Below are 12,445 nucleotides of genomic sequence, written 5' to 3'. Positions count from 1 at the left end.
CTGGCAAAATGTTAATGTCAGAAGTAACAGTGGAAGTCATTCTCTGAGTAACAGAGCACAATTCAGAAGCCTTTGTGTGGAAGAAGTCCCATTCTTTGACTCTGCTGCCCTGTTCTGAGAAACACCACCGGGGTTGAAAGCCACAGTACAAGAAAACAATGTGGAATTCAGCAACGCGGGAGGGTAACAATGTAATGCTCTGAGTGTGCTGCTTTTTCGTGTGGCAAAGGGTTGAAAGGAGAAGCGTGATTTGAAGCCTTATCCCCGAGAAGAGCGTGAGGTTGTGATAAGTTTAGAGAGGAAGAAAAGTTGGTTTGTGAGTGGTGGGTCCTTCAGTTTGTCGGATAACGGCGATACCGTTGAGGTGTGCGAGGTGGCCACTTGCAAATTGAAGGCCAGTTGAGCAGGCTTTTTTGAAGCTTGCTGCATTTGTGTGGATAAAAAGGTAATGTCAGAAGTGGGATTCCAACCCACGCACCTAGAAAGGGACCAGAATACAGCAACCTTCGGTAAGGCAAAGATTATAGTCCTTGAGTCTGGCACCTTATACCACTCGGCCAGCCTGACAACGGGCAGAGCAAGGTGAGAAAAATGTGCTCCAAATTCCGCACACTAACTGAGCAGCAGCACAATCGTTCATTTCACGAGCTCAGGACCTACAAAGCGCTTTACAGCCAATGAAGTATTTGTAAAGTGGAGGCACTTTTATAATGTAGAAAAGGCGACAGCAAATTTGCGCACAGCAAGATCCCACAAACAGCAATATGATCATGACCAGATAATCCGGTTTTTTCAGTGATGTTGATATAGGAATAAATATTGAATGGAAGTTATAACTAGTTTGTTCCAACATGCATCTAATTACTGGTAGTGTCCTGTGGACATTTCGGTTCCTCCGACCTGTGTATTGCAAAATCGGTTATCGAGAATTTACCGTCGACGACTTTAATTTCCTTTATTCTAACCTTTCGCAAGGCAAATTCACAGCTCACTCACTCGTCATTGCTTTCAAAACGGGAGCAGCTTTCAGTGGTAGCGTGGCCGAGTGGTCTAAAGCGCTGGATTTAGGCTCCAATCTCTTCGGAGGCGTGGGTTCGAATCCCACCGCTGCCAGAATTTGTGGCGTGTAATATTTGCCAATTTTGGTGAGGGGAAAGCAAGTCGCTCTGTGAGCAGTGCCTTGAGTTTGTTGAATACCGTTGAGGTGTTTGACGTGGCCACTTGCAAATTGAAAGCATTTTGACGCTGGCTGCATTTGTGTGGGTAAAAATGACATGTCAGAGGTGGGAGTGCAACCCATGGCCCAAGAAAAGGACCATAATTCGCCAACCTTTGATCAGGTAAGGATTAACAGTCCTTGATTCTGGCACCTTACTCCACTCAGCCATCCTGACAACTGGGCACAGCAGCTCCAGAAAAATGTGTTTCAACTTCACACAAACTCCCATTCATTCTTACTGCGTGTCTTATCAGGCAGTGCTAGTCATTAAGTTCATTATCTCTACAATTCAACCAATATTCATACGCACAGATATCTCCCAACAACTCGCATTTTCCAATCTAGCGGGTAACATCCTACAATTCTGCTTGCTCAGCCTGACAAAACATAAGCAGCAGAGCTGACGTTCAAACGCAAGCCCTTCAACAACAAAGCACAATCCAACAGTAGTTCCAAGCAGGACATTTCAGTCTCTCATTCGCGGGCTTTTTCAATTCACACAATACATTGATGTGGCAAGTGCTATTTGGAGTCCTGCGCCCCAGAAAGTCACCAGGATCTCCCAGCTCTGTGACGGGAAACAAGGTGCTCTGCAGCTATTGTGCCCTTGGCCTGAAGCATCAGTCTGAGCGTTGCCACCTGAAAGGCTCAGTCCACAAAGGCATCGATTGTGGCAACTTTTACGTGTTGGTGCCTGATTCGCTTGGCTCTGGCAAAATGTTAATGTCAGAAGTAACAGTGGAAGTCATTCTCTGAGTAACAGAGCACAATTCAGAAGCCTTTGTGTGGAAGAAGTCCCATTCTTTGACTCTGCTGCCCTGTTCTGAGAAACACCACCGGGGTTGAAAGCCACAGTACAAGAAAACAATGTGGAATTCAGCAACGCGGGAGGGTAACAATGTAATGCTCTGAGTGTGCTGCTTTTTCGTGTGGCAAAGGGTTGAAAGGAGAAGCGTGATTTGAAGCCTTATCCCCGAGAAGAGCGTGAGGTTGTGATAAGTTTAGAGAGGAAGAAAAGTTGGTTTGTGAGTGGTGGGTCCTTCAGTTTGTCGGATAACGGCGATACCGTTGAGGTGTGCGAGGTGGCCACTTGCAAATTGAAGGCCAGTTGAGCAGGCTTTTTTGAAGCTTGCTGCATTTGTGTGGATAAAAAGGTAATGTCAGAAGTGGGATTCCAACCCACGCACCTAGAAAGGGACCAGAATACAGCAACCTTCGGTAAGGCAAAGATTATAGTCCTTGAGTCTGGCACCTTATACCACTCGGCCAGCCTGACAACGGGCAGAGCAAGGTGAGAAAAATGTGCTCCAAATTCCGCACACTAACTGAGCAGCAGCACAATCGTTCATTTCACGAGCTCAGGACCTACAAAGCGCTTTACAGCCAATGAAGTATTTGTAAAGTGGAGGCACTTTTATAATGTAGAAAAGGCGACAGCAAATTTGCGCACAGCAAGATCCCACAAACAGCAATATGATCATGACCAGATAATCCGGTTTTTTCAGTGATGTTGATATAGGAATAAATATTGAATGGAAGTTATAACTAGTTTGTTCCAACATGCATCTAATTACTGGTAGTGTCCTGTGGACATTTCGGTTTCTCCGACCTGTGTATTGCAAAATCGGTTATCGAGAATTTACCGTCGACGACTTTAATTTCCTTTATTCTAACCTTTCGCAAGGCAAATTCACAGCTCACTCACTCGTCATTGCTTTCAAAACGGGAGCAGCTTTCAGTGGTAGCGTGGCCGAGTGGTCTAAAGCGCTGGATTTAGGCTCCAATCTCTTCGGAGGCGTGGGTTCGAATCCCACCGCTGCCAGAATTTGTGGCGTGTAATATTTGCCAATTTTGGTGAGGGGAAAGCAAGTCGCTCTGTGAGCAGTGCCTTGAGTTTGTTGAATACCGTTGAGGTGTTTGACGTGGCCACTTGCAAATTGAAAGCATTTTGACGCTGGCTGCATTTGTGTGGGTACAAATGACATGTCAGAGGTGGGAGTGCAACCCATGGCCCAAGAAAAGGACCAGAATTCGCCAACCTTTGATCAGGTAAGGATTAACAGTCCTTGATTCTGGCACCTTACTCCACTCAGCCATCCTGACAACTGGGCACAGCAGCTCCAGAAAAATGTGTTTCAACTTCACACAAACTCCCATTCATTCTTACTGCGTGTCTTATCAGGCAGTGCTAGTCATTAAGTTCATTATCTCTACAATTCAACCAATATTCATACGCACAGATATCTCCCAACAACTCGCATTTTCCAATCTAGCGGGTAACATCCTACAATTCTGCTTGCTCAGCCTGACAAAACATAAGCAGCAGAGCTGACGTTCAAACGCAAGCCCTTCAACAACAAAGCACAATCCAACAGTAGTTCCAAGCAGGACATTTCAGTCTCTCATTCGCGGGCTTTTTCAATTCACACAATACATTGATGTGGCAAGTGCTATTTGGAGTCCTGCGCCCCAGAAAGTCACCAGGATCTCCCAGCTCTGTGACGGGAAACAAGGTGCTCTGCAGCTATTGTGCCCTTGGCCTGAAGCATCAGTCTGAGCGTTGCCACCTGAAAGGCTCAGTCCACAAAGGCATCGATTGTGGCAACTTTTACGTGTTGGTGCCTGATTCGCTTGGCTCTGGCAAAATGTTAATGTCAGAAGTAACAGTGGAAGTCATTCTCTGAGTAACAGAGCACAATTCAGAAGCCTTTGTGTGGAAGAAGTCCCATTCTTTGACTCTGCTGCCCTGTTCTGAGAAACACCACCGGGGTTGAAAGCCACAGTACAAGAAAACAATGTGGAATTCAGCAACGCGGGAGGGTAACAATGTAATGCTCTGAGTGTGCTGCTTTTTCGTGTGGCAAAGGGTTGAAAGGAGAAGCGTGATTTGAAGCCTTATCCCCGAGAAGAGCGTGAGGTTGTGATAAGTTTAGAGAGGAAGAAAAGTTGGTTTGTGAGTGGTGGGTCCTTCAGTTTGTCGGATAACGGCGATACCGTTGAGGTGTGCGAGGTGGCCACTTGCAAATTGAAGGCCAGTTGAGCAGGCTTTTTTGAAGCTTGCTGCATTTGTGTGGATAAAAAGGTAATGTCAGAAGTGGGATTCCAACCCACGCACCTAGAAAGGGACCAGAATACAGCAACCTTCGGTAAGGCAAAGATTATAGTCCTTGAGTCTGGCACCTTATACCACTCGGCCAGCCTGACAACGGGCAGAGCAAGGTGAGAAAAATGTGCTCCAAATTCCGCACACTAACTGAGCAGCAGCACAATCGTTCATTTCACGAGCTCAGGACCTACAAAGCGCTTTACAGCCAATGAAGTATTTGTAAAGTGGAGGCACTGTTATAATGTAGAAAAGGCGCCAGCAAATTTGCGCACAGCAAGATCCCACAAACAGCAATATGATCATGACCAGATAATCCGGTTTTTTCAGTGATGTTGATATAGGAATAAATATTGAATGGAAGTTATAACTAGTTTGTTCCAACATGCATCTAATTACTGGTAGTGTCCTGTGGACATTTCGGTTCCTCCGACCTGTGTATTGCAAAATCGGTTATCGAGAATTTACCGTCGACGACTTTAATTTCCTTTATTCTAACCTTTCGCAAGGCAAATTCACAGCTCACTCACTCGTCATTGCTTTCAAAACGGGAGCAGCTTTCAGTGGTAGCGTGGCCGAGTGGTCTAAGGCGCTGGATTTAGGCTCCAATCTCTTCGGAGGCGTGGGTTCGAATCCCACCGCTGCCAGAATTTGTGGCGTGTAATATTTGCCAATTTTGGTGAGGGGAAAGCAAGTCGCTCTGTGAGCAGTGCCTTGAGTTTGCTGAATACCGTTGAGGTGTTTGACGTGGCCACTTGCAAATTGAAAGCCTTTTGACGCTGGCTGCATTTGTGTGGGTAAAAATGACATGTCAGAGGTGGGAGTGCAACCCATGGCCCAAGAAAAGGACCAGAATTCGCCAACCTTTGGTCAGGTAAGGATTAACAGTCCTTGATTCTGGCACCTTACTCCACTCAGCCATCCTGACAACTGGGCACAGCAGCTCCAGAAAAATGTGTTTCAACTTCACACAAACTCCCATTCATTCTTACTGCGTGTCTTATCAGGCAGTGCTAGTCATTAAGTTCATTATCTCTACAATTCAACCAATATTCATACGCACAGATATCTCCCAACAACTCGCATTTTCCAATCTAGCGGGTAACATCCTACAATTCTGCTTGCTCAGCCTGACAAAACATAAGCAGCAGAGCTGACGTTCAAACGCAAGCCCTTCAACAACAAAGCACAATCCAACAGTAGTTCCAAGCAGGACATTTCAGTCTCTCATTCGCGGGCTTTTTCAATTCACACAATACATTGATGTGGCAAGTGCTATTTGGAGTCCTGCGCCCCAGAAAGTCACCAGGATCTCCCAGCTCTGTGACGGGAAACAAGGTGCTCTGCAGCTATTGTGCCCTTGGCCTGAAGCATCAGTCTGAGCGTTGCCACCTGAAAGGCTCAGTCCACAAAGGCATCGATTGTGGCAACTTTTACGTGTTGGTGCCTGATTCGCTTGGCTCTGGCAAAATGTTAATGTCAGAAGTAACAGTGGAAGTCATTCTCTGAGTAACAGAGCACAATTCAGAAGCCTTTGTGTGGAAGAAGTCCCATTCTTTGACTCTGCTGCCCTGTACTGAGAAACACCACCGGGGTTGAAAGCCACAGTACAAGAAAACAATGTGGAATTCAGCAACGCGGGAGGGTAACAATGTAATGCTCTGAGTGTGCTGCTTTTTCGTGTGGCAAAGGGTTGAAAGGAGAAGCGTGATTTGAAGCCTTATCCCCGAGAAGAGCGTGAGGTTGTGATAAGTTTAGAGAGGAAGAAAAGTTGGTTTGTGAGTGGTGGGTCCTTCAGTTTGTCGGATAACGGCGATACCGTTGAGGTGTGCGAGGTGGCCACTTGCAAATTGAAGGCCAGTTGAGCAGGCTTTTTTGAAGCTTGCTGCATTTGTGTGGATAAAAAGGTAATGTCAGAAGTGGGATTCCAACCCACGCACCTAGAAAGGGACCAGAATACAGCAACCTTCGGTAAGGCAAAGATTATAGTCCTTGAGTCTGGCACCTTATACCACTCGGCCAGCCTGACAACGGGCAGAGCAAGGTGAGAAAAATGTGCTCCAAATTCCGCACACTAACTGAGCAGCAGCACAATCGTTCATTTCACGAGCTCAGGACCTACAAAGCGCTTTACAGCCAATGAAGTATTTGTAAAGTGGAGGCACTGTTATAATGTAGAAAAGGCGACAGCAAATTTGCGCACAGCAAGATCCCACAAACAGCAATATGATCATGACCAGATAATCCGGTTTTTTCAGTGATGTTGATATAGGAATAAATATTGAATGGAAGTTATAACTAGTTTGTTCCAACATGCATCTAATTACTGGTAGTGTCCTGTGGACATTTCGGTTCCTCCGACCTGTGTATTGCAAAATCGGTTATCGAGAATTTACCGTCGACGACTTTAATTTCCTTTATTCTAACCTTTCGCAAGGCAAATTCACAGCTCACTCACTCGTCATTGCTTTCAAAACGGAAGCAGCTTTAAGTGGTAGCGTGGCCGAGTGGTCTAAGGTGCTGGATTTAGGCTCCAATCTCTTCGGAGGCGTGGGTTCGAATCCCACCGCTGCCAGAATTTGTGGCGTGTAATATTTGCCAATTTTGGTGAGGGGAAAGCAAGTCGCTCTGTGAGCAGTGCCTTGAGTTTGCTGAATACCGTTGAGGTGTTTGACGTGGCCACTTGCAAATTGAAAGCCTTTTGACGCTGGCTGCATTTGTGTGGGTAAAAATGACATGTCAGAGGTGGGAGTGCAACCCATGGCCCAAGAAAAGGACCAGAATTCGCCAACCTTTGGTCAGGTAAGGATTAACAGTCCTTGATTCTGGCACCTTACTCCACTCAGCCATCCTGACAACTGGGCACAGCAGCTCCAGAAAAATGTGTTTCAACTTCACACAAACTCCCATTCATTCTTACTGCGTGTCTTATCAGGCAGTGCTAGTCATTAAGTTCATTATCTCTACAATTCAACCAATATTCATACGCACAGATATCTCCCAACAACTCGCATTTTCCAATCTAGCGGGTAACATCCTACAATTCTGCTTGCTCAGCCTGACAAAACATAAGCAGCAGAGCTGACGTTCAAACGCAAGCCCTTCAACAACAAAGCACAATCCAACAGTAGTTCCAAGCAGGACATTTCAGTCTCTCATTCGCGGGCTTTTTCAATTCACACAATACATTGATGTGGCAAGTGCTATTTGGAGTCCTGCGCCCCAGAAAGTCACCAGGATCTCCCAGCTCTGTGACGGGAAACAAGGTGCTCTGCAGCTATTGTGCCCTTGGCCTGAAGCATCAGTCTGAGCGTTGCCACCTGAAAGGCTCAGTCCACAAAGGCATCGATTGTGGCAACTTTTACGTGTTGGTGCCTGATTCGCTTGGCTCTGGCAAAATGTTAATGTCAGAAGTAACAGTGGAAGTCATTCTCTGAGTAACAGAGCACAATTCAGAAGCCTTTGTGTGGAAGAAGTCCCATTCTTTGACTCTGCTGCCCTGTACTGAGAAACACCACCGGGGTTGAAAGCCACAGTACAAGAAAACAATGTGGAATTCAGCAACGCGGGAGGGTAACAATGTAATGCTCTGAGTGTGCTGCTTTTTCGTGTGGCAAAGGGTTGAAAGGAGAAGCGTGATTTGAAGCCTTATCCCCGAGAAGAGCGTGAGGTTGTGATAAGTTTAGAGAGGAAGAAAAGTTGGTTTGTGAGTGGTGGGTCCTTCAGTTTGTCGGATAACGGCGATACCGTTGAGGTGTGCGAGGTGGCCACTTGCAAATTGAAGGCCAGTTGAGCAGGCTTTTTTGAAGCTTGCTGCATTTGTGTGGATAAAAAGGTAATGTCAGAAGTGGGATTCCAACCCACGCACCTAGAAAGGGACCAGAATACAGCAACCTTCGGTAAGGCAAAGATTATAGTCCTTGAGTCTGGCACCTTATACCACTCGGCCAGCCTGACAACGGGCAGAGCAAGGTGAGAAAAATGTGCTCCAAATTCCGCACACTAACTGAGCAGCATCACAATCGTTCATTTCACGAGCTCAGGACCTCCCAAAGCGCTTTACAGCCAATGAAGTATTTGTAAAGTGGAGGCACTGTTATAATGTAGAAAAGGCGCCAGCAAATTTGCGCACAGCAAGATCCCACAAACAGCAATATGATCATGACCAGATAATCCGGTTTTTTCAGTGATGTTGATATAGGAATAAATATTGAATGGAAGTTATAACTAGTTTGTTCCAACATGCATCTAATTACTGGTAGTGTCCTGTGGACATTTCGGTTCCTCCGACCTGTGTATTGCAAAATCGGTTATCGAGAATTTACCGTCGACGACTTTAATTTCCTTTATTCTAACCTTTCGCAAGGCAAATTCACAGCTCACTCACTCGTCATTGCTTTCAAAACGGGAGCAGCTTTCAGTGGTAGCGTGGCCGAGTGGTCTAAGGCGCTGGATTTAGGCTCCAATCTCTTCGGAGGCGTGGGTTCGAATCCCACCGCTGCCAGAATTTGTGGCGTGTAATATTTGCCAATTTTGGTGAGGGGAAAGCAAGTCGCTCTGTGAGCAGTGCCTTGAGTTTGTTGAATACCGTTGAGGTGTTTGACGTGGCCACTTGCAAATTGAAAGCCTTTTGACGCTGGCTGCATTTGTGTGGGTAAAAATGACATGTCAGAGGTGGGAGTGCAACCCATGGCCCAAGAAAAGGACCAGAATTCGCCAACCTTTGATCAGGTAAGGATTAACAGTCCTTGATTCTGGCACCTTACTCCACTCAGCCATCCTGACAACTGGGCACAGCAGCTCCAGAAAAATGTGTTTCAACTTCACACAAACTCCCATTCATTCTTACTGCGTGTCTTATCAGGCAGTGCTAGTCATTAAGTTCATTATCTCTACAATTCAACCAATATTCATACGCACAGATATCTCCCAACAACTCGCATTTTCCAATCTAGCGGGTAACATCCTACAATTCTGCTTGCTCAGCCTGACAAAACATAAGCAGCAGAGCTGACGTTCAAACGCAAGCCCTTCAACAACAAAGCACAATCCAACAGTAGTTCCAAGCAGGACATTTCAGTCTCTCATTCGCGGGCTTTTTCAATTCACACAATACATTGATGTGGCAAGTGCTATTTGGAGTCCTGCGCCCCAGAAAGTCACCAGGATCTCCCAGCTCTGTGACGGGAAACAAGGTGCTCTGCAGCTATTGTGCCCTTGGCCTGAAGCATCAGTCTGAGCGTTGCCACCTGAAAGGCTCAGTCCACAAAGGCATCGATTGTGGCAACTTTTACGTGTTGGTGCCTGATTCGCTTGGCTCTGGCAAAATGTTAATGTCAGAAGTAACAGTGGAAGTCATTCTCTGAGTAACAGAGCACAATTCAGAAGCCTTTGTGTGGAAGAAGTCCCATTCTTTGACTCTGCTGCCCTGTTCTGAGAAACACCACCGGGGTTGAAAGCCACAGTACAAGAAAACAATGTGGAATTCAGCAACGCGGGAGGGTAACAATGTAATGCTCTGAGTGTGCTGCTTTTTCGTGTGGCAAAGGGTTGAAAGGAGAAGCGTGATTTGAAGCCTTATCCCCGAGAAGAGCGTGAGGTTGTGATAAGTTTAGAGAGGAAGAAAAGTTGGTTTGTGAGTGGTGGGTCCTTCAGTTTGTCGGATGACAGCGATACCGTTGAGGTGTGCGAGGTGGCCACTTGCAAATTGAAGGCCAGTTGAGCAGGCTTTTTTGAAGCTTGCTGCATTTGTGTGGATAAAAAGGTAATGTCAGAAGTGGGATTCCAACCCACGCACCTAGAAAGGGACCAGAATACAGCAACCTTCGGTAAGGCAAAGATTATAGTCCTTGAGTCTGGCACCTTATACCACTCGGCCAGCCTGACAACGGGCAGAGCAAGGTGAGAAAAATGTGCTCCAAATTCCGCACACTAACTGAGCAGCAGCACAATCGTTCATTTCACGAGCTCAGGACCTACAAAGCGCTTTACAGCCAATGAAGTATTTGTAAAGTGGAGGCACTGTTATAATGTAGAAAAGGCGCCAGCAAATTTGCGCACAGCAAGATCCCACAAACAGCAATATGATCATGACCAGATAATCCGGTTTTTTCAGTGATGTTGATATAGGAATAAATATTGAATGGAAGTTATAACTAGTTTGTTCCAACATGCATCTAATTACTGGTAGTGTCCTGTGGACATTTCGGTTCCTCCGACCTGTGTATTGCAAAATCGGTTATCGAGAATTTACCGTCGACGACTTTAATTTCCTTTATTCTAACCTTTCGCAAGGCAAATTCACAGCTCACTCACTCGTCATTGCTTTCAAAACGGGAGCAGCTTTCAGTGGTAGCGTGGCCGAGTGGTCTAAGGCGCTGGATTTAGGCTCCAATCTCTTCGGAGGCGTGGGTTCGAATCCCACCGCTGCCAGAATTTGTGGCGTGTAATATTTGCCAATTTTGGTGAGGGGAAAGCAAGTCGCTCTGTGAGCAGTGCCTTGAGTTTGTTGAATACCGTTGAGGTGTTTGACGTGGCCACTTGCAAATTGAAAGCCTTTTGACGCTGGCTGCATTTGTGTGGGTAAAAATGACATGTCAGAGGTGGGAGTGCAACCCATGGCCCAAGAAAAGGACCAGAATTCGCCAACCTTTGATCAGGTAAGGATTAACAGTCCTTGATTCTGGCACCTTACTCCACTCAGCCATCCTGACAACTGGGCACAGCAGCTCCAGAAAAATGTGTTTCAACTTCACACAAACTCCCATTCATTGTTACTGCGTGTCTTATCAGGCAGTGCTAGTCATTAAGTTCATTATCTCTACAATTCAACCAATATTCATACGCACAGATATCTCCCAACAACTCGCATTTTCCAATCTAGCGGGTAACATCCTACAATTCTGCTTGCTCAGCCTGACAAAACATAAGCAGCAGAGCTGACGTTCAAACGCAAGCCCTTCAACAACAAAGCACAATCCAACAGTAGTTCCAAGCAGGACATTTCAGTCTCTCATTCGCGGGCTTTTTCAATTCACACAATACATTGATGTGGCAAGTGCTATTTGGAGTCCTGCGCCCCAGAAAGTCACCAGGATCTCCCAGCTCTGTGACGGGAAACAAGGTGCTCTGCAGCTATTGTGCCCTTGGCCTGAAGCATCAGTCTGAGCGTTGCCACCTGAAAGGCTCAGTCCACAAAGGCATCGATTGTGGCAACTTTTACGTGTTGGTGCCTGATTCGCTTGGCTCTGGCAAAATGTTAATGTCAGAAGTAACAGTGGAAGTCATTCTCTGAGTAACAGAGCACAATTCAGAAGCCTTTGTGTGGAAGAAGTCCCATTCTTTGACTCTGCTGCCCTGTTCTGAGAAACACCACCGGGGTTGAAAGCCACAGTACAAGAAAACAATGTGGAATTCAGCAACGCGGGAGGGTAACAATGTAATGCTCTGAGTGTGCTGCTTTTTCGTGTGGCAAAGGGTTGAAAGGAGAAGCGTGATTTGAAGCCTTATCCCCGAGAAGAGCGTGAGGTTGTGATAAGTTTAGAGAGGAAGAAAAGTTGGTTTGTGAGTGGTGGGTCCTTCAGTTTGTCGGATAACGGCGATACCGTTGAGGTGTGCGAGGTGGCCACTTGCAAATTGAAGGCCAGTTGAGCAGGCTTTTTTGAAGCTTGCTGCATTTGTGTGGATAAAAAGGTAATGTCAGAAGTGGGATTCCAACCCACGCACCTAGAAAGGGACCAGAATACAGCAACCTTCGGTAAGGCAAAGATTATAGTCCTTGAGTCTGGCACCTTATACCACTCGGCCAGCCTGACAACGGGCAGAGCAAGGTGAGAAAAATGTGCTCCAAATTCCGCACACTAACTGAGCAGCAGCACAATCGTTCATTTCACGAGCTCAGGACCTACAAAGCGCTTTACAGCCAATGAAGTATTTGTAAAGTGGAGGCACTGTTATAATGTAGAAAAGGCGCCAGCAAATTTGCGCACAGCAAGATCCCACAAACAGCAATATGATCATGACCAGATAATCCGGTTTTTTCAGTGATGTTGATATAGGAATAAATATTGAATGGAAGTTATAACTAGTTTGTTCCAACATGCATCTAATTACTGGTAGTGTCC

At 46.2% G+C, this 12,445-nt stretch overlaps 6 non-coding genes across 6 annotated transcripts; all 6 read left to right on the top strand.

The window, feature by feature from the left end:
* The first annotated feature begins 1,031 nt into the window (after nt 1-1,031).
* Nucleotides 1,032-1,113, top strand: trnal-uag (transfer RNA leucine (anticodon UAG)). The gene has a single exon. It is a non-coding gene; the product is annotated as a tRNA-Leu (tRNA).
* A 1,846-nt stretch (nt 1,114-2,959) lies between these two features.
* Nucleotides 2,960-3,041, top strand: trnal-uag (transfer RNA leucine (anticodon UAG)). Its single transcript has one exon. It is a non-coding gene; the product is annotated as a tRNA-Leu (tRNA).
* Nucleotides 3,042-4,887: 1,846 nt separating this feature from the next.
* Nucleotides 4,888-4,969, top strand: trnal-uag (transfer RNA leucine (anticodon UAG)). The gene has a single exon. It is a non-coding gene; the product is annotated as a tRNA-Leu (tRNA).
* Nucleotides 4,970-6,815: 1,846 nt separating this feature from the next.
* Nucleotides 6,816-6,897, top strand: trnal-uag (transfer RNA leucine (anticodon UAG)). The gene has a single exon. It is a non-coding gene; the product is annotated as a tRNA-Leu (tRNA).
* A 1,847-nt stretch (nt 6,898-8,744) lies between these two features.
* trnal-uag (transfer RNA leucine (anticodon UAG)) lies at nt 8,745-8,826 on the top strand. Its single transcript has one exon. It is a non-coding gene; the product is annotated as a tRNA-Leu (tRNA).
* Nucleotides 8,827-10,672: 1,846 nt separating this feature from the next.
* trnal-uag (transfer RNA leucine (anticodon UAG)) lies at nt 10,673-10,754 on the top strand. Its single transcript has one exon. It is a non-coding gene; the product is annotated as a tRNA-Leu (tRNA).
* The last annotated feature ends 1,691 nt before the right edge of the window (nt 10,755-12,445 follow it).

Source organism: Pristiophorus japonicus, chromosome 8, assembly GCF_044704955.1.
Source record: "Pristiophorus japonicus isolate sPriJap1 chromosome 8, sPriJap1.hap1, whole genome shotgun sequence".
In the NCBI taxonomy this organism is placed as follows: Eukaryota; Metazoa; Chordata; class Chondrichthyes; family Pristiophoridae; genus Pristiophorus; species Pristiophorus japonicus.
The sequence above is the reverse complement of the archived record's forward strand: the minus strand, read 5'-3'. Positions and strand labels throughout refer to the sequence as shown.